Source organism: Salmo salar, chromosome 01, assembly GCF_965601325.2.
Source record: "Salmo salar chromosome 01, fSalSal1, whole genome shotgun sequence".
Lineage (NCBI taxonomy): Eukaryota > Metazoa > Chordata > Actinopteri > Salmoniformes > Salmonidae > Salmo > Salmo salar.
The window spans coordinates 7114563-7138870 of NC_138291.1; the positions used below are offsets into that span (position 1 = coordinate 7114563).

Below are 24308 nucleotides of genomic sequence, written 5' to 3' on the forward strand. Positions count from 1 at the left end.
TAAAGTGTGGGTCTTTATGGATAAGGTGTGGGTCTTTATTCTAATGTTTCATAGGATAAAGTGTGGGTCTTTATTCTGTTTCATAGGACAGGATAAAGTGTGGGTCTTCATTCTATATGTTCTCTGTTATTGGGGGTGTTGCTAATCAGGCGATGGTTGTTATGGTGGTGTCTCACAGAGAGGAATGTGTCGGTTTTGATTGAAGCGAAGGAGTGTGACGTAGACCCCAAAAGTCTGCTGTCTACAGGGATGGAGTCCATCATATACACTAACTATAGCAGGACACGATCAGTAAGAATGTAAGGTCCTCCTTTGGGTACTGGTCACAGGAGTAGCAAGAAAGGCTGCCTTCTGGAGTCTATGTCACGCTCCTCTCACTGCATCACAGTTGAAGACCACACTGACGGGGCCCACTGCATCACAGTTGAAGACCACACTGACGGGGCCCACTGCATCACAGTTGAAGACCACACTGACGGGGCCCACTGCATCACAGTTGAAGACCACACTGACGGGGCCCACTGCATCACAGTTGAAGACCACACTGACGGGGCCCACTGCATCACAGTTGAAGACCACACTGACGGGGCCCACTGCATCACAGTTGAAGACCACACTGACGGGGCCCACTGCATCACAGTTGAAGACCACACTGACGGGGCCCACTGCATCACAGTTGAAGACCACACTGACGGGGCCCACTGCATCACAGTTGAAGACCACACTGATCCCCTTCATCTTTGTTGTTCCTCACTACGTCAAATTAGAGTGGAATAACTCTTCAAGAGACATGGGACGAATGTAGATTCAAAGATTATATAATTACAATTAAATTGAAAAAATTTTAAAATTACTATAAAAATGGACTAATGTCATTCCTTTTAATTCACCAAATCAGAGATGAAATCCTGGTGTTGTTTTACAAGATGGACAAAAGGCACCCAATCAGGATGGTACCAAAGCTGATGGACAAACACATTCATTTGTCACCCTTCACAAACATGGGAGTGAAGCTGGCAACACAGGTGTTTATTAGATACACTGTCTCTGCAGGTAAAGAAACACATTAAAATAAATATCAGCAAATATCGACAAGAAATGTACAAATTCATACGTTCAAGACACTAACTTGTTAATGCTTGAAAATACTGTACTACCACACTACTATACAAATATTAATAACTGAAGATGGAACATCATGTAGTAAAAATTATGTATTAGTACTAATGGATGCTTTACTTACTCAAGGGATGCAAATTATGATGCAGCTAGGCTAAAAGCCTAAGGAGGGCAAACTGATGCCGCTAGGCTAGCTGCCTAAGAAGGGCAAACTATGATGCTGCTAGACTAACTGCCTAAGGAGGGCAAACTGTGATGCAGCTAGGCTAACTGCCTAAGGAGGGCAAACTGTGATGCAGCTAGGCTAAGTGCCTAAGGAGGGCAAACTGATGCCGCTAGGCTAGCTGCCTAAGGAGGGCAAACTGATGCCGCTAGGCTAGCTGCCTAAGGAGGGCAAACTATGATGCCGCTAGGCTAACTGCCTAAGGAGGGCAAACTGATGCAGCTAGGCTAACTGCCTAAGGAGGGCAAACTGATGCAGCTAGGCTAACTGCCTAAGGAGGGCAAACTGATGCAGCTAGGCTAACTGCCTAAGGAGGGCAAACTATGATGCCGCTAGTGTTTCCTCCGACCCATTGGTGCGGCTGGCTTCCGGGTTTAAGTGGGCATTGTGTTAAGAAGCAGTGTGGCTTGGTTGGGTTGTGTTTCGGTGGACGCACGGCTCTCGACCTTCGCCTCTCCCGAGTCCGTACGGGAGTTGCAGCGTCGTGTAACTACCAATTGGATACCACGAAATTGGGGGAGAAAAAGAGGTAAAAGAAAAACCTAGCCTATGAATGAAAGTTTACAATGAAGGTGAACACAGGTCGAGATAAAGATTTGAGATGACAGACAGTGACATATGCAATACCTTTCTTGCACACTATTGCCTGCATCTAGCTGATCTAGGGTGTAATCATTAGTCCAACAGTTGCAAACGAGAGTTTCTATTGGACAAATTCAGGTACACTACATATACAAATGTATGTGGACACCCCTTCAAATTTGTGGATTTGGCTATTTCAGCCACACACGTTCCTGACAGGTGTATAAAATCGAGCACATAGCCATGCAATCTCCATAGACAAACATTGGCAGTAGAATGGCCTTACTTAAGAGCTCAGTGACTTTCATTGTGGCACCGGCATAGGATGCCACCTTTCCAACAAGTCATATCGTCAAATTTCTGCCCTGCTAGAGCTGCCCCGGTCAACTGTAAGTGCTGTTATTGTGAAGTGAAAACGTCTAGGAGCAACAACGGCTCAGCCGGGAAGTGGTAGGCCACACAAGCTCACAAAATGGGACCACTGAATGAAGTGTGTAGCTCGTAAAAATCGTCTGTCCTCGGATGCAACTCACTACCGAGTTCCAAACTGCATCTGGAAGCAATGTCAGCACAAGAACTGTTCGTCGGGAGCTTCATGAATTGGGTTTCCATGGCCGAGCAGCCGCACACAAGCTTAAGATCACCATGCGCAATGCCAAATGTTGGTTGGAGTGGTGTAAAGCTCCCCACCGTTGGACTCCGGAGCAGTGGAAACGTTTTCTCTGCAGTGATGAATCACGCTTCACCATCTGGCAGTCCGATGGACGAATCTGGGTTTGGTGGATGCCAGGAGAACACGCCCAAATGCCCAAATGCACAGTGCCAACTGTAAAGTTTTGGGCAGGATGACTAATGGTCTGGGGCTGTTATGTTTATCCCAGTTTCGCTCCATTTGCTTCCATTTAAGAAACGTTTTCTTGGAAGAGTTCCAGTGTTTGGATATTCATAGCCAGCTAGCTAATATAGCATCCTTCTCTGTTTGATCCGGGTGTTTGAGTAGGCTAAACTAGCTAGCTGCATTCGCTAGCTAAGTGAAAGTGGAAAAAAATACTAAATATAGCTAGCTCTTCCTCTTTCGCCTCATTTTTTTTAACTTATTCAAAACAATTGTCTTTCTCTCTCGAGTCAACTACTCACTACATTTTATGCACTGCAGTGCTTGCTAGCTGTATCTTAGGCTTTCAGTACTAGATTCATTCTCTGATCCTTTGAATGGGTGGACAACATGTCAGTTCATGCTGCAAGAGCTCTGGAGGATGTCCTCCGGAAGTTATTGTAATTGCTGTGCAAGTCTATGGAATGGTGAGAACCATGAGCCTCCTAAGTTTTGTATTTAAGTCAATGTACCCAGAGGAGGACGGAAGCTAGCTGTCCTCTGGCTACACCATGGTGCTAGACCTTCATTGCAAAACAGTGTTTAATCAATTATTTGGTGTCGTGAATCCATTTTTTTGTTTTATCTAAAAATAACTAATGTTTCACAATTTTTATGAAATTCACTGAGGAAAGTCCTCCTCTGAGGAGCCTCCACTGATTGGGCAGGCATAATCTACTGACAATGAACACAATTGCATTTTATTGATGGCAATTTGAATGCACAGAGATACTGTGACGAGATCCATCACCTCATGTTTCAACATGATAATGCACAGCCGCCATGTTGTAAGGATCGGTACACAATTTCTGGAAACTGAAAATGTCCTTGTTCTTCCATGGGCTGCGTGGTCACCGATTGAGCATGTTTGGGATGCTCTGGATCTACGTGTATGGCGGTGTGTTCCAGTTCCTGACAATATCCAGAAACTTCTCACAGCCATTGAAGAGGAGCGGGACAACATTCCACAGGCAACAATCAACAGCCTGATCAACTCTATGTAAAGGAGATGTGTCGCGCTGCATGAGGCAAATGGTGGTCACACCAGATACTGACTGGTTTTCTGATCCACGGCCCTACTTTTTTTTTTTCTTAAGGTATCTGTGACCAACAGATGCATATCTGTATTCCCAGTCATGTGAAATCCATAGATTAGAGCCTAATGAATTTATTTAAATTGACTGATTTCCTTATATGAACTGTACCTCAGCAAAATCTTTGAAATTGTTATATGTTGCGTTTTATTTTTGTTCAGTGTAGTTGGGTGGGAACTAAACCAGTTCTTCCATTTCCCCCAGTAAGCTCCTGCCTTCTTTTGGTTCATCTGAGGATCATCATAAGATGATCAAACGGAATAAAATGAGTTATTTCACATGTAAAGTTTGTCAACCCCAGTAAATAAACATTAAAAAAAAAACATGACAACATTCTCAGGTTATTTATTTGGGTAGTCCCCCCCCCCCCCGATAGAGAAATATTGTGTCCTGATGTCCAACACACAAACTAACATTGAAACAACATTTACCGGACACCACAATGGAGGCCTGAGGGGGAAGCATCACATTGTCCCTAACCGCTGTTCTAGGGTCAGGTATATTTCCATAATGGTTGGGGTTACGGTTATCCCACTGGGCACAAACTAATAAAAAAATAATAATAATAAAAAATCAACATTGTTTTAACAAAAACATTCAATGTGATGATGCTGAATCAACGACGTGGAAAGCGGATTGGATTTGCAAAAAGTCAACAACAAAAAGGAATTCTGGAACGTTTCCACCCCCCAAACTTATTCAAACACAGTTCACACTTTTGTTGATTTCAAGTTAGGTAAACTCAATTACTACTTTAAATCAAAAGACATTGAACTGATGTTTATACCCAGAGGGATCTGACTCTAGTTCTGTGGTTGGGAGGGAGCCCTTGGAGTAAAAGAGGATGCTAACTATTGTTAGCAATGCTACAGTTGGTCCTTCCTCCATGAGAGGACCGGAGAGACTCTAAGGTATCTATGACAACCACATATCACAGCCCTATTAAAAGTACAAATGTTCCTCAATAAAAGTCGCTATAAGCAAAGTCAGTACTAGTAAGAAAAGGTATGTTGCAGTGGAGGCTGTTGAGGGGAGGACGGCTCATCATAATGACTGGAATGGAGTCAATGGAACGGCATCAGACACGAATGGTTTTCATGTGTTTGACACCATTCCATTCCAGCCATTATACTCCATTCCAGTCATTATGATGAGCCGTCCTCCCCTCAGTGGCCTCCACTGTTATGTTGTATTGCATTTGTTACCTGTATGGTTGTATGATCTTCTCTCCGTAGCTCATGGCTCCGTCCCAGTCCTGCATGTACAGACAGATTCCCATGGCCTGGTACATCATGTGAAGCATGTACACGTTAGTGTCTGCAAATACAGAGCTCATCTTCTCCTGGCTCAACTCGCAGATCTCCAGCAGGTCACTAGGGGGTGCTGTAGAGTAAAGGACTCAACACAACACAGCTTGACCAAGGCCTCGTTAAAAAAAAACAAAAAAAACAAGACCCTCAAATTCAAATGTTGACCTGGAAGCCAAGTTCCACTGCTTTTTTTTTGTATCCTTCCCCTCTAATAGTCCCTAGCCCCTTCCCCCAATAGTCCCTGTTGGGAGAAACAGAATTTGGCTATGGACTAATGTTCATAACATTGGCAGTGCAGAAGTGATCAGAAGTGATTTGTGGGTAAAAGGGCAGAAGCTATTGAAGGTCCATTCATAAGGTAGGTTGCTGAGTGTCACTGGACACAAGACACGACATGTCACCTACAGCACAGGAATAGAATACGTAACATTTCTACAGCGCACCACACGCCCCTGCTGTCAATCAAACCTCCCACACTGTATCCAGCCAAAACATTAGTCTGCTTGTGATCTTTCATATCCATTTCATTGGCTTGTCTTTTTTTTACCGATCCTTGTGCTTCTTGTCTATTGATTTCTTTGCTGTTCTACTTTACACTGTTAAGGAATCACTTAACTTTATTAACTTTACATTGGCTAGTCAGCATTTCATTGTACAATTAAGAACCGCTGTATATTGTAAACTTGGATTTGACGGGGAGACTGAGAAGGTGTGTGAAAGAGAGGAGGAGGTAGAGAAAGTGACAGTGAGTGAATGTGAAAGGGGGGACAGACAGTACCGGTCAAAAGTTTTAGAACACCTCATTCAAGGGGTTTTCTTTATTTTTTACTATTTTCTACATTGTAGAATAAAAGTGAAGACATCACAACTATGAAATAACACATATGGAATCATGTAGTAACCAAAAAATTGTTAAACAAATCAAATATTTTATATTTGAGATTCTTCACATAGCCACCCTTTACCCTTTATGACAGCTTTGCACACTCTTGGCATTCTCTCAACCAGCTTCATGAGGTAGTCACCTGGAATGCATTTCAATTAACAGGTGAGCCTTCTTAAAAGTTAATTTGTGGAATTTCTTTCCTTCTTAATGAGTTTGAGCCAATCAGTTGTGTTTTTTTTAAGCTACTTCATTAACCGGAGGTGATAAAGCGCGAGAGAGAGAGAGGCTCTAGCAGGCCCCTTTGACTGCATCAAACTAGGAGAAGCTAGTTAAGATAGATAACGTTAGCTTGCTAGGCTAATTAAGGCTGCAGATCATGAGCTTCCTCATCCTACAGACAACAATAACTCCATTCAGAATATCAAGTACGAGCCTACTTAGACTATCTTCTCTAACTTTTAATTCCATAATTTTAATTCCATCTTCCATTGATTAGATATCTCCTAACTTTTTCTTGAAGGTTCTCCAATCTCCATAGAGGAACTCTGGAGCTCTGTCAGAGTGACCATCGGGTTCTTGGTCACCTCCCTGACCACGGCCCTTCTCCCCCGATTGCTCAGTTTGGCTGGGCAGCCAGCTCTAGGAAGTTTCTTGGTGGTTGCAAACTTCTTCCATTTAAGAATGATGGAGGCTACTGTGTTCTTGGGGACCTTCAATGCTGCAGAAATTTATTGGTACCCTTCCCCAGATCTGTTCCTCGACACAATCCTGTCTCGGAGCTCTAAGGACAATTCCTTCGACCTCATGGCTTGGTTTTTGCACTGACATGCACTGTCAACTGTGGGACCTTATATAGACAGGTGTGTGCCTTTCCAAATCATGTCCAATCAATTGAATTTACCACAAGTGGACTCCATTGTAACAAAATGTGGAAAAAGTCAAGGGGTCTGAATACTTTCCAAATGCACTGTACACACACACACACACACACACACACACACACACACACACACACACACACACACACACACAACGACTGACCTGTTTCATGATGATCCTGGCCACCAGTCTGACGGTCTCTGAGGGACATCAGTTCTCCCCATAGGAACACATGGCTGTACACTCCAACTTGTGCATAGGCCAATCCCCCTTTTATTGTTTGTGTAAAGAGACAGAATATTTTAGAGATATGTTTTACTCATGGACACAGAACACAATAAGTCCACAGGCTGGGAGTTCCCAAGGAGATGTTTGACAACTACTGGTCTAACCCAGTGGTTCCGCTAGCTCACTGGTCTAACCCAGTGGTTCCGCTAGCTCACTGGTCTAACCCAGTGGTTCCGCTAGCCCACTGGTCTAACCCAGTGGTTCCGCTAGCCCACTGGTCTAACCCAGTGGTTCCGCTAGCTCACTGGTCTAACCCAGTGGTTCCGCTAGCCCACTGGTCTAACCCAGTGGTTCCGCTAGCCCACTGGTCTAACCCAGTGGTTCCGCTAGCTCACTGGTCTAACCCAGTGGTTCCGCTAGCTCACTGGTCTAACCCAGTGGTTCCGCTAGCTCACTGCTCTAACCCAGTGGTTCCAATAGCCCACTGGTCTAACCCAGTGGTTCCTCTAGCTCACTGGTCTAACCCAGTGGTTCCACTAGCTCACTGGTCTAACCCAGTGGTTCCACTAGCTCACTGGTCTAACCCAGTGGTTCCAATAGCCCACTGTTCTAACCCAGTGGTTCCGCTAGCTCACTGGTCTAACCCAGTGGTTCCGCTAGCTCACTGGTCTAACCCAGTGGTTCCAATAGCCCACTGGTCTAACCCAGTGGTTCCACTAGCTCACTGGTCTAACCCAGTGGTTCCACTAGCTCACTGGTCTAACCCAGTGGTTCCAATAGCCCACTGGTCTAACCCAGTGGTTCCTCTAGCTCACTAGTCTAACCCAGTGGTTCCTCTAGCTCACTGGTCTAACCCAGTGGTTCCACTAGCTCACTGGTCTAACCCAGTGGTTCCACTAGCTCACTGGTCTAACCCAGTGGTTCCACTAGCTCACTGCTCTAACCCAGTGGTTCCGCTAGCTCACTGGTCTAACCCAGTGGTTCCACTAGCTCACTGCTCTAACCCAGTGGTTCCAATAGCCCACTGGTCTAACCCAGTGGTTCCTCTAGCTCACTAGTCTAACCCAGTGGTTCCTCTAGCTCACTGGTCTAACCCAGTGGTTCCAATAGCTCACTGGTCTAACCCAGTGGTTCCACTAGCTCACTGGTCTAACCCAGTGGTTCGACTAGAGTGGTGCAGAGTTACACTGGGGAAGGGGTGCAGAGTTACACTGGGGGAGTGGACTCTAGTAGTAGTCTCCTCTCCTAGCTGGTCTCTAGTAGTAGTCTCCTCTCCTCTCCTAGCTGTTCTCTAGTAGTAGTCTCCTCTCCTCTCCTAGCTGGTCTCTAGTAGTAGTCTCCTCTCCTCTCCTAGCTGGTCTCTAGTAGTAGTCTCCTCTCCTAGCTGGTCTCTAGTAGTCTCCTCTCCTAGCTGGTCTCTAGTAGTAGTCTCCTCTCCTAGCTGGTCTCTAGTAGTAGTCTCCTCTCCTCTCCTAGCTGGTCTCTAGTAGTAGTCTCCTCTCCTCTCCTAGCTGGTCTCTAGTAGTAGTCTCCTCTCCTAGCTGGTCTCTAGTAGTCTCCTCTCCTAGCTGGTCTCTAGTAGTCTCCTCTCCTAGCTGGTCTCTAGTAGTAGTCTCCTCTCCTAGCTGGTCTCTAGTAGTAGTCTCCTCTCCTCTCCTAGCTGGTCTCTAGTAGTAGTCTCCTCTCCTCTCCTAGCTGGTCTCTAGTAGTAGTCTCCTCTCCTAGCTGGTCTCTAGTAGTCTCCTCTCCTAGATGTTCTCTAGTAGTAGTCTCCTCTCCTAGCTGGTCTCTAGTAGTAGTCTCCTCTCCTAGCTGGTCTCTAGTAGTAGTCTCCTCTCCTAGCTGTTCTCTAGTAGTAGTCTCCTCTCCTAGCTGTTCTCTAGTAGTAGTCTCCTCTCCTAGCTGGTCTCTAGTAGTAGTCTCCTCTCCTAGCTGTTCTCTAGTAGTAGTCTCCTCTCCTCTCCTAGCTGGTCTCTAGTAGTAGTCTCCTCTCCTAGCTGTTCTCTAGTAGTAGTCTCCTCTCCTAGCTGGTCTCTAGTAGTAGTCTCCTCTCCTAGCTGGTCTCTAGTAGTAGTCTCCTCTCCTAGCTGGTCTCTAGTAGTAGTCTCCTCTCCTAGCTGTTCTCTAGTAGTAGTCTCCTCTCCTAGCTGGTCTCTAGTAGTAGTCTCCTCTCCTAGCTGGTCTCTAGTAGTAGTCTCCTCTCCTAGCTGTTCTCTAGTAGTAGTCTCCTCTCCTAGCTGTTCTCTAGTAGTAGTCTCCTCTCCTAGCTGTTCTCTAGTAGTAGTCTCCTCTTCTAGCTGTTCTCTAGTAGTAGTCTCCTCTCCTAGCTGTTCTCTAGTAGTAGTCTCCTCTCCTCTCCTAGCTGGTCTCTAGTAGTAGTCTCCTCTCCTAGCTGTTCTCTAGTAGTAGTCTCCTCTCCTAGCTGGTCTCTAGTAGTAGTCTCCTCTCCTAGCTGGTCTCTAGTAGTAGTCTCCTCTCCTAGCTGGTCTCTAGTAGTAGTCTCCTCTCCTAGCTGGTCTCTAGTAGTAGTCTCCTCTCCTAGCTGTTCTCTAGTAGTAGTCTCCTCTCCTCTCCTAGCTGTTCTCTAGTAGTAGTCTCCTCTCCTAGCTGTTCTCTAGTAGTAGTCTCCTCTCCTAGCTGGTCTCTAGTAGTAGTCTCCTCTCCTAGCTGTTCTCTAGTAGTAGTCTCCTCTCCTAGCTGGTCTCTAGTAGTAGTCTCCTCTCCTCCCCTAGCTGTTCTCTAGTAGTAGTCTCCTCTCCTAGCTGTTCTCTAGTAGTAGTCTCCTCTCCTCTCCTAGCTGGTCTGTAGTAGTAGTCTCCTCTCCTAGCTGATCTCTAGTAGTAGTCTCCTCTCCTCTCCTAGCTGTTCTCTAGTAGTAGTCTCCTCTCCTAGCTGTTCTCTAGTAGTAGTCTCCTCTCCTAGCTGGTCTCTAGTAGTAGTCTCCTCTCCTAGCTGTTCTCTAGTAGTAGTCTCCTCTCCTAGCTGGTCTCTAGTAGTAGTCTCCTCTCCTAGCTGGTCTCTAGTAGTAGTCTCCTCTCCTAGCTGGTCTCTAGCTAGTAGTCTCCTCTCCTAGCTAGTAGTCTCTAGTCAGTAGTCTCCTCTCCTAGCTGGTCTCTAGTAGTAGTCTCCTCTCCTAGCTGTTCTCTAGTAGTAGTCTCCTCTCCTAGCTGGTCTCTAGTAGTAGTCTCCTCTCCTAGCTGGTCTCTAGTAGTAGTCTCCTCTCCTAGCTGGTCTCTAGTAGTAGTCTCCTCTCCTCTCCTAGCTGGTCTCTAGTAGTAGTCTCCTCTCCTAGCTGTTCTCTAGTAGTAGTCTCCTCTCCTAGCTGGTCTCTAGTAGTAGTCTCCTCTCCTCTCCTAGCTGGTCTCTAGTAGTAGTCTCCTCTCCTCTCCTAGCTGTTCTCTAGTAGTAGTCTCCTCTCCTAGCTGGTCTCTAGTAGCAGTCTCCTCTCCTAGCTGGTCTCTAGTAGTAGTCTCCTCTCCTAGCTGGTCTCTAGTAGTAGTCTCCTCTCCTAGCTGTTCTCTAGTAGTAGTCTCCTCTCCTAGCTGTTCTCTAGTAGTAGTCTCCTCTCCTAGCTGTTCTCTAGTAGTAGTCTCCTCTCCTCTCCTAGCTGGTCTCTAGTAGTAGTCTCCTCTCCTCTCCTAGCTGGTCTCTAGTAGTAGTCTCCTCTCCTAGCTGGTCTCTAGTAGTAGTCTCCTCTCCTAGCTGGTCTCTAGTAGTAGTCTCCTCTCCTCTCCTAGCTGGTCTCTAGTAGTAGTCTCCTCTCCTAGCTGTTCTCTAGTAGTAGTCTCCTCTCCTAGCTGGTCTCTAGTAGTAGTCTCCTCTCCTAGCTGGTCTCTAGTAGTAGTCTCCTCTCCTAGCTGGTCTCTAGTAGTAGTCTCCTCTCCTAGCTGTTCTCTAGTAGTAGTCTCCTCTCCTAGCTGTTCTCTAGTAGTAGTCTCCTCTTCTAGCTGTTCTCTAGTAGTAGTCTCCTCTCCTAGCTGTTCTCTAGTAGTAGTCTCCTCTCCTAGCTGTTCTCTAGTAGTAGTCTCCTCTCCTAGCTGGTCTCTAGTAGTAGTCTCCTCTCCTAGCTGGTCTCTAGTAGTAGTCTCCTCTCCTCTCCTAGCTGGTCTCTAGTAGTAGTCTCCTCTCCTAGCTGTTCTCTAGTAGTAGTCTCCTCTCCTAGCTGTTCTCTAGTAGTAGTCTCCTCTCCTAGCTGGTCTCTAGTAGTAGTCTCCTCTCCTAGCTGGTCTCTAGTAGTAGTCTCCTCTCCTAGCTGGTCTCTAGTAGTAGTCTCCTCTCCTAGCTGGTCTCTAGTAGTAGTCTCCTCTCCTAGCTGGTCTCTAGTAGTAGTCTCCTCTCCTAGCTGTTCTCTAGTAGTAGTCTCCTCTCCTAGCTGGTCTCTAGTAGTAGTCTCCTCTCCTAGCTGGTCTCTAGTAGTAGTCTCCTCTCCTCTCCTAGCTGGTCTGTAGTAGTAGTCTCCTCTCCTCTCCTAGCAGTCTCATAAAACTTCTCAGACTATGAGTGCTGACCAGGTCAACCCTGTACATTTAATCATATTCATTATGATCTAAAAAGGGAAAACAGATCCTAGATCAGTAGTCACTGGAACAGCACCTCAAGTTGATGCAATGTGTGTGTGTGTGTGTGTGTGTGTGTGTGTGTGTGTGTGTGTGTGGTTGTGTCAAAGCAACTTCATTCATTATTGAACAACAAGCAGAGCCAGATACTGAATGGACCTGATCTGATTAAACTGTGCTGTCAGTTTCTGAAAGACATGCTGAACCCACATGGAGTGTGGCGTCCACTTCCAGTCACAATGCCTTGAAGGATGTAAAAAATGATTGCTACAATGTTATTATGGTTTGCTAATTCCTTAAGAAAAATATACAACCAGCCCTTCATCAAGTGACACACAGTGAGAGAAATATCACTTTCATGCACAATGAGGTTGGTCAGGTAGCTGGATAGAACCACAAATATAACTTGGATGTGATTTATATTCTACAACCCAACGCAGTCATGTTCTGAGAGTTGAATACCTGGTGAAGCAAGTATTCAGTGGGCACCTCTCTCGTTTACTGTCAGCAGCACGAAGGAATAGGCAGGACAGACAAATACTAGGTCTCCCACAGCCCCCAGTCCCCTGCCCTACCCCGGGCTAGCGAACCTCTATCTTCATACATATGCCATTCATCTTTAATAATGCCGTGGTCTGTTGACCTAGCTAGTTATGCTACTTTTATATTGCTGCTTGCTTGTTGCAAGACTAGCTATATCAGTCTTGAAATGACGTTTGCAAGCCAGAGAGTTAGGCAACGTTTGAGTCCTCTGGCAAAAACACAATTATCAGACTAGCTGGCGGTTCGTAATTAACCAAGGACCTCGTTTGCAGTGTTACTTGTATGTCTGTCAGCGGCTAAACAAGGTTAGTTTGCTGGCTGGTTTTGGATGCACACTGACACGAATGCCTCCTCTCTCACCAATACCAAACGGAAAGGCTATCATAAACTAGCTAGCCTAGCGTCATATGGTTAAACTTTAACATACCCAAACATTTCCAAGGTTTTTCCAGAAATACAAATTTGATAAATATTTTGAAATCGGGAGTGAGTAAGAAGGAAATCCGCAATCTTTCAATCAGATCTGGGAAAGGTAGAGGGAATTTTGCAACCTTCCGTTCAGACAACATAAAATAAAATTAAACCATTTACAATCTTATACCACCATCGTGTGGCCAAAAGATAGTGTAATGAAACAGCAGGGAGCAGGCCTCGAACCCTCGACCTTCTTGCCCGAAGTACAGCGCGCTATCTATCGACTGTGCCGTAAAATCCTGCTCATGCGGCACAGTCGATATCTGCGCTAATAAACCCAGGGTCGTTACAATAGTATGAATTAACTTGGACGTGGGTCAGTGGGAGAATCTCAATTGTATTCATTGACTTCTCGCGTCCTTCTCGAAACCCATTGGAGGAGATCAGAAGTGCGGAAACTCTGGTGGTCACAGTTTGTTCTTTATCTTTTTATTATAGAGTCCTCTGCTTCCATCTTCTGGACAGACGATATGTTAAAGTTGTACGTTGGAGTATGCATTGTCCCATTGAAGCAATTTGATGGACTAGTCACGTAGACGGAAAAACCCACACCTCAAAGCATATTTACTTATTTTTTTGTATTTTACCCCCTTTTTCGATCCTGTCTCATCACTGCAACTACCCAACGGATTGGGAGAGGCGAAGTCATATGCGTCCTCCGAAACATGATCCACCTAACTGCGCTCACACTCAGTTTAACCCGGAAGCCAGCCGCACCAATGTGTCGGAGGAAACCCCGTTCAACTGGCGACCGGCTCATCCCGCAGGCATCCGGCCCGCCACAAGGAGTCGCTAGAGTCCTATGGGACTCCCGGCCACGGCCGGTTGTGGCACAGCCCGGGAATGAATGTACACGGGGCATGAGACCGCTGCGCCACTCGGGAGGCCCACCTCAAAACATTTCCAACAAGGATCGAGTGGTATCGGTGTTTTGAAGTTACTGCTGAACGACAGGCGCAGCCGTTATTACTGGGTTTTGCGCTCGCTAACCGCAAAGATGTTCCTGCAGGAGTCATGTAAATCCAGTTTAACGTTTTTGCTGTTGTTGGCATTAGCAGAAAACACACTGCCAAGTGTTCTTGGGCATGAGCTGCGCAACGAATCCTTGGAAATAGAACCAGTTATTTCACAACCTGGTCACCAGGTGTGGCCCCAATTCAAATTAAAAGCAGTCAATTAAGGAAATGATTTGAATAAAACAATTTTTTTTTTTAAAATAAATAGCTTCTACTTTTCAGTTTATTATTAAGTATTGAAAATGCATTTTTCCCCCCCACAATTAATATAGTAATAGTAATTTGTGATTACCTCCTGAATTGACTGCCTTCATTTCGAATTCAGCCCAACCCTGAGGGACCTACACCATAGCCGGGTTTAAGTAAGAGCCTCTAATGCCCTGCTACAATACTGTCCAGTGTAGCAGGCCTGTAAAAACACTTTCAACGGTGAGTCTCCATTGAACATGATTTTTAGGATTTATCTACATCTGAGACCCTAGGAAACCTCATTTTATTTAAACCCAGAGAACCTGTTGCCAGACTAGAATTAATGTAAAACTCAAAGATTGTGGTATAACAAAGCAAAAGTGACAAAACGTACCCACTGATAGGCTAGATGAAATGTTTAAAGAGCGAATCATTTCAGATCTATACACAGGGTTTCCACTCTTAAGATGCACACAAACAATTCCACGACAAAAGGCCAAACAGTGTAAATGCGGAAAAAATAATAATAATTTCATGACCATTGAATTTCTAAAATGTGATGTGTACAGGAAATTTTATAAAGGCAATGTAATACATTATTTAATAGAATCAGGGAATTGTGCATACAGTTGCATACAGAGCTGGGGGTTGTTTCTGGACAAGGTCCTGTTATCCTTCTCCTGAAAACGTGGTCCCTCTCCAAAGCCTTTTATATTGTCCAGAGTGTGGACATCTACATTTATCTCAATGTACTGGTTACTACCTGAACTCTCCTTATAACTATAATCTAACCAGGATTAGAATGCTGCATCCCTCCTAACAGATCAGTCTATTTCCTGTGACTTCACGACCAGTTTGAGTAGTTAGTCCACTGGTGAGGAGGGTCTGATAAACATTGTATTCCTGTTCTGGTAAAAGGTCAGTCCGTCCATGGAACGGAGTAAAAAAATTAAAAAGACCCAGTCTGACAGGAAATCAACATGGCTGAAGGTGTAACAGTGGTGTCCAACATCATCAGGGCAGGTCCACATGTTGAAGATGGAGTCAGACTTCATGTCCCTCTAGTATGGCAAATAGAGGATCTGTGAATAAAATGAAGAGAAAAATTATGCATTCACAGTGGCAGTCAAGTTTCTGGGGGTGGTTAAACCCAAAGTAGGGATATATGGAATGAATTGTTCTGGTACAAATCCACAACGTGTGAAAACTTCTCGTAGAGATGACCGCGTCGTCGTAGAGATGACCGCGTCGTCGTAGAGATGACCGCGTCGTCGTAGAGATGACTGTGTCATCAAGATTGGAGTCTTTTTTCCCAATTAATATAGTAATAGTAATTTGTGATTACTTCCTGAACTGACTGCCTTCAATTCGAATTCAGCCCAACCCTGAGGGTCCTACACCATGGCCGGGTTTCATTGAAATAAGACTCCAATCTTGATGACGCCGCCACCTCTACCGACGACGCCGGCCACCTCTGCCGACGACGCCGGCCACCTCTGCCGACGACGCCGGCCACCTCGATGAGAAGTGCTCCATGTCTACTGAAATGGGTTCTGATGTGTTTGGGGATTGTAAATACCTTCAGGTACCATAGGCACCTGAATGACAACAGAACATTTTGCCCTATTGTATGTTATCCTATGTTGGGACACAGAAGGGAGACAATGAAATATGTTCTGTGTCTGGTTTGGTATTTAGCCTGAATATCTGGTAAATCTGTGTTAACATATATGCTGGATCAGTCTACTGCCCAGGCTATAGCCAATTTTTCCCCCAAATTAAAATGTAACCTTTATGTAACCTAGGCAAGTCAGTTAAAAACAAATTATTATTTACAATGACGGCCTACCCCGGCCAAACCCGGGCGATGCTGGGACAATTGTGCGGGGCCTTATGCACCCACCCACAAAATGTCTGGAACTCACCAGCGGAGATGCCACCTCGTCATCATGACAGAAGTTGCGTCCTCAAGTGTTGGTCTCCTGGGAACAAGCCACTGCTCCTAACATTCTGTAGGTGGCCTCCTTCTCCACCACTAGAAATCACAGTGATTAGTAGCCAGTGTTAATCACAGTGTTTAGTGACAGTGTAAATCAAAGTGTTTAGTGCCAGTGTTAATCACAGTGTTTAGTGCCAGTGTTAATCACAGTGTTTAGTGCCAGTGTTAATCACAGTGTTTAGTGCCAGTGTTAATCACAGTGTTTAGTGCCAGTGTTAATCACAGTGTTTAGTGCCAGTGTTAATCACAGTGTTTAGTGCCAGTGTTAATCACAGTGTTTAGTGCCAGTGTTAATCACAGTGTTTAGTACCAGTGTTAATCAAAGTGGTGTCCACTCCACATACAGTATAATAATTGGATAACATTGACATCCCCAATAAGCTCTTCTTCTAAGCCACAATGTCTGAGACAGGCAGCCCAATTCTGATCATTTTCCATTAATTTACATTTTGACCAATCACATCAGATCTTTTTCAAAGCTGATTGGTCAAAAGACCAATTAGTGAAGAAAACTAATTCAGAATTGGGCTGCCTGTCTAAAGGCAGCAAAATTGTAAAAAAAAAAAATCTGATTCTTAAAAATAATATTTAGGGATTTAACACACCTTTAGGGATTTGGGGTTTTCACTTGTGTAGAGTTGAAAGTGTTTAGTCCAACATGGAGAAGGGATGATACGACCACGCTGCTTTAGGGATACTCTGCTGGAAACACAAACGCATGTATAAAGTTATCAGACCAAGCAATTACAGCTAATTCACATTCATTTAAGTGTTGACATGAATGCTATTAGCACCAGTCAGATTCTATGAATTCTTTAAAATGTTAACATAATTTAAACATACCTTTTCATCCAGAGGCTCACGTGTCATAACTAGCTACGGATTCTGATTCATACGCCATGTCTGGAGAAAGGGGAGACTTGTGCACTGAGACGAGTGACTGAGTCACTCACAAAAACAGAGGACAAAACAGAAAAACAATTCTGATCGAAATGCAGTTCCTCACAATAAAATGACACCTCTAAGAATGTCAGTGGAAGTATCCTTAAAAAAAATAAAAAAAATCTTAGTTTACGGTAGAATAGCTCCATGTTCAAAACAGGAACATGTGGGTAACAGTAAGGCAGGTCTTGATGCAGTCTCTTAACCTTTCCACAAAAAAAGGGCAAAAAAAAAAAAATCAAAATAGCCCACTGATAAAAAGAGATAAAAACATGACCCATCATAGTAGGTTATTTCACTAATGCATACTCTTACAAAATAAAATATATCTGTTTGTCTTTTTATTTCTAAACAAAAAAAGATCAGAAGTTTTCTTCTATATAGAGGCTTGTAAAAGTAGTCGAGTTTGTCTCATCAATGAATACGGTGTAAAATAGTTAAGAGAAAAAAAAATAAGTCTCGCAATAATCCTGCTGTATTCATTCTCTACAGCGAGACCAGACATCAACAGTTAAACAGGAAGGAAGGCCAAGGCAATCTGCAAAAATCCACTATTCAAAAGACTAAAACCCTTAATACGAATACGTTTAAAATATATTGTCTCCCTATTTTCACTTAATCCTAAAAAGACTAGGCTACTCCTTGTGTACCAATTTCTGAATTGGTCCAAGAAGCGTTAGTGTAGCCTCCCCATGAAACATTTAGCTACAGTATGCCTAATGAATACACATCTGTGTTAGGCTTGTTGACTCCCCATGAAACATTTAGCTACAGTATGCCTAATGAATACACATCTGTGTTAGGTTTGTTGACTCCCCATGAAACATTTAGCTACAGTATGCCTAATGAATACACATCTGTGTTAGGCTTGTTGACTCCCCATGAAACATTTAGCTACAGTATGCCTAATGAATACACATCTGTGTTAGGCTTGTTGACTCCCCATTAAACATTTAGCTACAGTATGCCTAATGAATACACATCTGTGTTAGGTTTGTTGACTCCCCATGAAACATTTAGCTACAGTATGCCTAATGAATACACATCTGTGTTAGGCTTGTTGACTACCCATTAAACATTTAGCTACAGTATGCCTAATGAATACACATCTGTGTTAGGTTTGTTGACTCCCCATGAAACATTTAGCTACAGTATGCCTAATGAATACACATCTGTGTTAGGCTTGTTGACTCCCCATGAAACATTTAGCTACAGTATGCCTAATGAATACACATCTGTGTTAGGCTTGTTGACTGTTCTAGGGTGAGTAATAGAATGGAAGTCTACGGACTTCAGGGAGACCTAAAACTAACATTAGGAACCTTTTCACATTCCAAGTATGATCCAAAAGACCAATATAATAGCCCCCAAATCCTAGGATGTCTGATCTGTATTCAGCAAGGATTTGTTAGCATTTCTTCTCAGAACCAGTCTCAACTACAAAGCATTTTGAAAGTTCAGTAAGAATCCACCTCGTGTTGCACTTCATCACATATAACAATATCAATCTTTTTTTCCCCCAGGCAAATAAGAAACTGGCTTTTCCCTAGCGAGCAGATCAGACTTTTCTTTCCATCTTGCATCTTTTTTCCCCCTGAGATCTCAGTCAGGAAGTGCTTTTCTTTTCCCTGAGAGCTCAGTCAGGAAGTGCTTTTCTTTTCCCTGAGAGCTCAGTCAGGAAGTGCTTTTCTTTTCCCTGAGATCTCAGTCAGGAAGTGCTTTTCTTTTCCCTGAGATCTCAGTCAGGAAGTGCTTTTCTTTTCCCTGAGAGCTCAGTCAGGAAGTGCTTTTCTTTTCCCTGAGAGCTCAGTCAGGAAGTGCTTTTCTTTTCCCTGAGATCTCAGTCAGGAAGTGCTTTTCTTTTCCCTGAGATCTCAGTCAGGAAGTGCTTTTCTTTTCCCTGAGAGCTCAGTCAGGAAGTGCTTTTCTTTTCCCTGAGAGCTCAGTCAGGAAGTGCTTTTCTTTTCCCTGAGAGCTCAGTCAGGAAGTGCTTTTCTTTTCCCTGAGATCTCAGTCAGGAAGTGCTTTTCTTTTCCCTGAGATCTCAGTCAGGAAGTGCTTTTCTTTTCCCTGAGATCTCAGTCAGGAAGTGCTTTTCTTTTCCCTGAGAGCTCAGTCAGGAAGTGCTTTTCTTTTCCCTGAGATCTGTCAGGAAGTGCTTTTCTTTTCCCTGAGAGCTCAGTCAGGAAGTGCTTTTCTTTTCCCTGAGATCTCAGTCAGGAAGTGCTTTTCTTTTCCCTGAGAGCTCAGTCAGGAAGTGCTTTTCTTTTCCCTGAGAGCTCAGTCAGGAAGTGCTTTTCTTTTCCCTGAGAGCTCAGTCAGGAAGTGCTTTTCTTTTTCCTGAGATCTCAGTCAGGAAGTGCTTTTCTTTTCCCTGGCAGATGCTCTCCATCTCATCTCAATGAGGTTCTACTTGTCTGACAACTTTCTTTTCCTTCTTGGCTATAAACATTTATTTATCCTCATTAAATCCCTTTTTTTCCCCGTTACTTCTGTGAGCCTATGGTATTTTGGCTCAAGTGATGCTGCAGGGACCTTCTGGTTATATCTGTGAAGTTGACTTGATTTTACTTCCGAAAGGACCACTTTCTGCAGCTGGTAGTGGCGACTGTGGAAGGCTGAATACATTTCCAGTCAGAATATTACTGGGTGTTGATCCATGCCATGATCCATCTTTGATCAAATGCTCTTCAGATGTTCTGACAGTTTCTTGGTCTTTGCAGAAATAAACCAGTTTGACCTCAGAGTGAAGATCAGACTCCTCCTTTATGCAGATGTCAGCAGGTCCATTATCCTGGCCAAGCATTACTGCTTCATCAGTGGAGATTGTTTCAACTGTCTCCACAGCGATAGTGTCTTTACTATGATGAGGATAAACCAGCCTTGCATCTTGTTCTATATTTTTTTCAGGAAAATAATCTGAAAGCACAGTTTTTTTTTTTGCTTGGCTTTTAATCACACTCGGTAGTATGAACACTTCTTTAGAGATTTCTCCTTTTCCCAAGAGCTCAGGTTTGTGTTTCTGAACCATTCTTTTCACTTTACAGTTAATACGCAGTTGAAATAGATTACGTCTCTGATTTTGCAAACTAAGATCAAAATTATATTTTAGAATATCAAAGAGAATATAGCCAAATCTTTTTTCTTTTTTATGATAGGATTTTATCTTAGCATATTTATACACCTCAAATATTACACCGTTTGTCAGTAAGTGAAATTCCAGTTTATTTTTAGAAGGTTTGGATGCAACATCAAGGTCCACGCCTATTTCCTCACAGAGTGGGTAGCACGCTTCGGCTTTCACCATTTTTTTGGTGTGAGACGTCACATTTGATTGGTCTACATTGTTGTTACCAATTTGCTTTGTTTCATCAGTACAAAGTGCAAGGTCAGTGTCATCAGAGATTCTCTCTGTTTTGACACAATGAGGTTCTATTTGTATGACTTCAAAAAAATGGCCTCCCTCAGTCTCCTTGGTTACAAACATGTCCATGTCTTTCTTCTTCCTCATTAAATTCAATCTCCTTCTTTTTGATACTTCTTTCATTTGGTATTTTGGCTCAAGTGATGCTGTAGTGACCTTCTGGTTACTGGACATCTCTGCAGGATTCTTTCGTTTGCGTGACTTCTTTAAGAAGAAAGCTTCATTTTCAAGTTCCCATCTCCATGTACCGTTTTTACCCGTCTTGCGCTGCAAAACTGCTCTTAACCTTCCCATAATATCTTCAGCCAGCTCAGTTTTACCACTTTTTAAATCCAAATCAAAATTATGCTCGAGAACCTCACACACAATCTGCTTCCAATTTCCACACACTTGTGAGGCAAAATCAGCCAATTCAAACATTACATCTCTGGTCAATAGATGCAAGTCAAGTTTCTCAGCTTTCCCATATTTTGATTTCACAACAATGTCAAGTCCTTTTTCCTTACAGATGGGGTAGAGGTCCCTCAATGCTTCTTCTACAGTGGGCATTATTAAGGATTGGCCCATTGTTATATCTGTCTGAGATGTTAAGGTGTCCGCCTGGACATGTTGAGGATAGACGATGCCCATATCAGGTTCATACCTTGTGCAGATATCATTACGTCCATTTTCAGGGCCAAGGATTGCAGTCTCATCAGCACATCGTGTTACATCTGTCTCGGTAGAGAAGCTCTCTGTCGTCACATGCAGAGGAGAGATCAGGCCAACAACAGGCTCCTCCTTTATGCAAATGTCAAACGGTGTAGGATTTGACCAGCTGTTTTGTAAATAGAACTGTGCCCATTTAAGGGAGTATTCCAAAACTTTAACCGTCTTTGGATCAGGAAGTTCAAACACTTCTGTTAACCACGCAGGTGTTCTCTTGGAATGCATCTTCAGCATTTCTTTTAATTTCTTTTCTATCTTGTTTGAAAAGTCATATTGTTGTTCATTTTGTACACCAAGACCAAAGTTGTAATCTAGAATATCAAAGATAACATGAGGGCGAGATCTATTAATGTTTCTAGCATATTCTGACACCTCAAGCATTACACCAAATGTCAGTAAATGCAAATCAAGTTTCTGTTTCGCTCCTGATCCAACATTGAAATCTACACCCATCTCCTTGCACTTGGCGTATGGATCTTTCCAGTATTTCCCAAACTTTCTTAGGTTTGGTCTTGAGTAACTGCCACGACACTGACGTATATATTTATCCTCTAACGTTTTCTGGCATTGTAGTCTTTGTCTTAAATTGACATTGTAGTTTTCCTCTTCATCAGAGGGAAAGTTCAATGGCTCACAATATTCTGGAAGAATAGGCCTAGTAGATACAGCTAAATTACAGCCGCTTTCTGTAGCAGGTGAGGTTAGCACAGAATGAATGGCAGTACTATGGCTTGGGATATTAACATTGTCAGAGGGCAATTCATTATTGATCTGGGTCTGTGTTTGGCAAGAAACCTGCGAAGTTGGGTTGATTTCAGCTTCAAAATAACCACTGAAGGCGGATGCATGTCCTGTCAGAATATCACTGGATGGTGCTAAATGCCACGATCGCTCTTTGATTGAATTAACTTCAGATGTGCCGATGGTATCTTGATCTTTACAGAAATAAACCACTTTGACAGCCCTGTTCTCCACATCACTTGCTCCGGTCATTTCAGGAAAAATACGTAAAATCTGCCCTTGGCTTGTTGTTTGGGGACTGATGGGATGTACATGTGAATTATCTTTCAGTAAACCCACATGGTAACCTGTTTCTGTGTTTCCTGACAATGTTGAATTTGGGTAATCTATCCAGGCATTAATCGAATCAGACCAAATTATTGTTTGGGATATCTCCCTCTCATCTTCCTCTAGTTTAACGTCAACATCCATTTTGCACCAATGTCTCTACAAAAGACAAACTAATCAAAACCCCCCGATGACATTCATTTCTAAATGAGCTAGACAGATAATGTAATTTCCCCTATATAAATGAGCTAGCCAAGTGCCTGCAAATGCCTACATCGTATTTGGAGATGTAGCTATCTAACTATGAGAAACACTCTTCACGCCACTTCGATACAGCTACGACCGGAAGTTACCTTTCTCGTAGCAGATTAGGACAAATTATTACGCAACGGGTTATGAGAATCAGTGTAGCAGGTTAGGACAATTTTGTTAATAAGGTTATGAAAATAATTATGGTTAGCAAAACTGCCCTCCTAACCTGCTATTAATATCATTTCCGGTCGTAGCTCTATCGAAGTGGTTGAGAAAAAAAAGAGTGTGTCCCAGCTAACTAGGTTAGTTGTCCGTTTACCTGCTAGGCTAACTAACGCTTTACCTTTACTGGTGATGGGCTACTGCAAATCCCTTGGCCTTCATTCTATTTAGATAAATGTAGCAAAAAAGAAATATTTCCAAACACTTCGTATGCTAGCTAGTACACTAAAAACGGAGTGGAATATTTACGGAAGTGTTTTGAAGTCGACGTCAGAGGGTTGTGGCCCGACGAAGTACAGACGGAAGTGATGTCAAATTCGTTATCCTGTCGTCATGCGATTTGGTCTTGGCTAGAAGGGGTACAGCTGCAGACAGAAGTTGGTTTTTATTTTTATTTTTATCAAACAAATTGGTATAGAATACAACCTTTTAGTGTCAAGTAAGGGCTTTTTACACTATTAGAATGCACGTTCACGTCATTGTGTGTGTTGAGACAGGCTGCGACACCTACAATTGAGTGAATAATAATATGAACACAAAGCGTTGACATTGACTTTTTAGTCATTTTGCAGAGACTCTTATCCAGAGCGATTTACAGGAGCAATTAGGGTTAAGTGCCTTGCTCAAATGTACATCGGCAGATGTTTTACCAAGTCGGCCAGGGGATTCGGTTACTGGCCCAACGCTCTGAACTGCTAAACTACCTGCATTAACAAGCAATTAACACCATTTTTCCAAATGGGGTCCCTTGCATTTTCTAGTATCAATTTGGGGTCATTTACAGAAAAAGTTTAGGGACCCCTGACATAGCAGCAGGGCCGGTTACCGACCAGACACGCAGGGCATGAGCCCGATGGCCACTACCTGAACTCTTAATAACTTAAATCAAATCACAATTTATGTCAAGTGTTTTTCACCATGTCTCAACACACTTTACAGAACAAATTATTTAAAAAATGATGAATTATAATAATGAATAAATAAAAACAAGACACAACAAAGGTCAGTCAGCCCATGGAATAGAGTTCAAAGAAGACCAGTCTGACAGGAAATCAAATCGCATGCGTCGAATACAACACGTGTAGACCTTACAGTGAAATGCTTACTTACAAGCCCTTAACCAACAATGCTTTAAGAAGTTTTAAGAAAAATAAGTGTTAAGTAAAAAATAGATAAGTAAAAAAATAGAAAATAAAAGTAACAGCAGCAGTAAAATAACAATAGCGAGACTATATACAGGGGGTACCGGTACAGAGTCAATGTGGAGGCTATATACAGGGGGTACCGGTACAGAGTCAATGTGGAGGCTATATACAGGGGGTACCGGTACAGAGTCAATGTGGAGGCTATATACAGGGGCTACCGGTACAGAGTCAATGTGGAGGCTATATACAAGGGGTACCGGTACAGAGTCAATGTGCGGGGGCACCGGTTAGTTGAGGTAATTGAGGTAATATGTACATGTAGGTAGAGTTAAAGTGACTATGCATAGATAATAAACAGAGAGTAGCAGCAGCATAAAAGGGGGGTCTAAGTAGCCTTTTGGTAAGCTGTTCAGGAGTCTTATTGCTTGGTGGTAGAAGCTGTTAAGCCTTTTGCACCTAGACTTGGCGCTCCGGTACTGCTTGCCGTGCGGTAGCAGAGAGAACAGTCTATGACTAGTGTGAGTGGAGTTTTTGACAATTTTTAGGGCCTTCCTCTGACACCGCCTGGTATAGAG

At 43.4% G+C, this 24308-nt stretch overlaps 1 long non-coding RNA gene and 1 pseudogene across 3 annotated transcripts; both read right to left on the minus strand.

Annotated features, from left to right (window-relative positions):
- Positions 1-6700: 6700 nt before the first annotated feature.
- On the minus strand, positions 6701-13528 carry LOC145858673 (N-lysine methyltransferase SMYD2-like; annotated as a pseudogene).
- A 1002-nt stretch (positions 13529-14530) lies between these two features.
- LOC106603467 (uncharacterized) lies at positions 14531-22907 on the minus strand. 3 transcript variants are annotated; one of them, XR_014380395.1, is made up of 5 exons: positions 22838-22907; positions 16816-16875; positions 16578-16674; positions 15899-16008; positions 14531-15055 (listed from the first exon to the last, which is right to left on the minus strand). It is a non-coding gene; the product is annotated as an uncharacterized LOC106603467 (long non-coding RNA). The 3 variants fall into 3 exon arrangements; XR_001328447.3 differs by having other exon boundaries at positions 22710-22879; XR_014380390.1 differs by having other exon boundaries at positions 16816-22877.
- Positions 22908-24308: the final 1401 nt, after the last annotated feature.